A 961-nucleotide genomic window follows, 5' to 3' on the forward strand; every position below is an offset into this window, starting at 1 on the left:
GGGTTTGTTCTAGAAGAAATCCAAAGTGAACGGTGAACCTGAAAACTGAAGAGAAAAATGATGATGATTAGAACAGAAACCTCTGTTAGGGAGATGGAGCCATAGTTAAAGTCTGTTAAAATCCTGATCAACCAATCAGAGCTCAGTACTGTGTGACTCCTGTGTGCTCATGGACAGGTGTAGGGAGTTGAACCTACACCGTAACCACCTGGTGTGCCTACGTCAGCTGCCAAACCTCCCGGCGGTGGAGCACCTGTGTCTGTCTGACAACGCCGTCCACTCACTGGTGGGACTGGGGGCTCTGGAGAACAGCCCACTGTGCTCCCTCAACCTGAGCCGCAACCCCGTGACCTTCACCCAGGACTACCGAGCCCGGTGAGCGCAGACTCCCAGGAGCGCGAGGATCTTTTCACAAACCTCTCATTTCTGAATGTTTCTGTCTGTGCAGTGTTTTCTCCTGTTTGCCAAAACTGGAGTTGCTGGACGGAATCCCCAAGTTGCCAGAAGACAGTCGGCTCGCTGGCGGCAGACCGTACTTCCCAGAAACCACCAGGATGTGCAACATTTTGTGACTCTTTCTGTGAGTTCTCAGGAACGCCATGTTTTACAGCCAGCAGCTGCAGCTGACCTCCAATCACTGGACAGTATTTTATACTTCAGTTTGATGGTCTTTTACATAAAGTGTCGAGGAAATAAAAAGCTCCTGTAAAAGTGTCTCAGTGTCAGTACTGCCACAGACGCACAGGTATCGGTTCCAGTCCCAGCCACTGACCGCGGCTCTGTGGGTTATTAATCTGTGGTCTCACGGAGACGGAAACTGAACGTCCTGTCTGTCCAGACTCCAGGACAAAGGTCTGTGGACGCTGTGACTGACAGACCAGAGTTACAGACCAGAGTTACAGACCAGGGTGACTGGGAAGCACTGGGAAACTGGGAAAAGTCAGCCCTCTCATCACAGCAG

This window comes from Cynoglossus semilaevis, chromosome 4, assembly GCF_000523025.1.
Source record: "Cynoglossus semilaevis isolate Cse_v1.0 chromosome 4, Cse_v1.0, whole genome shotgun sequence".
Lineage (NCBI taxonomy): Eukaryota > Metazoa > Chordata > Actinopteri > Pleuronectiformes > Cynoglossidae > Cynoglossus > Cynoglossus semilaevis.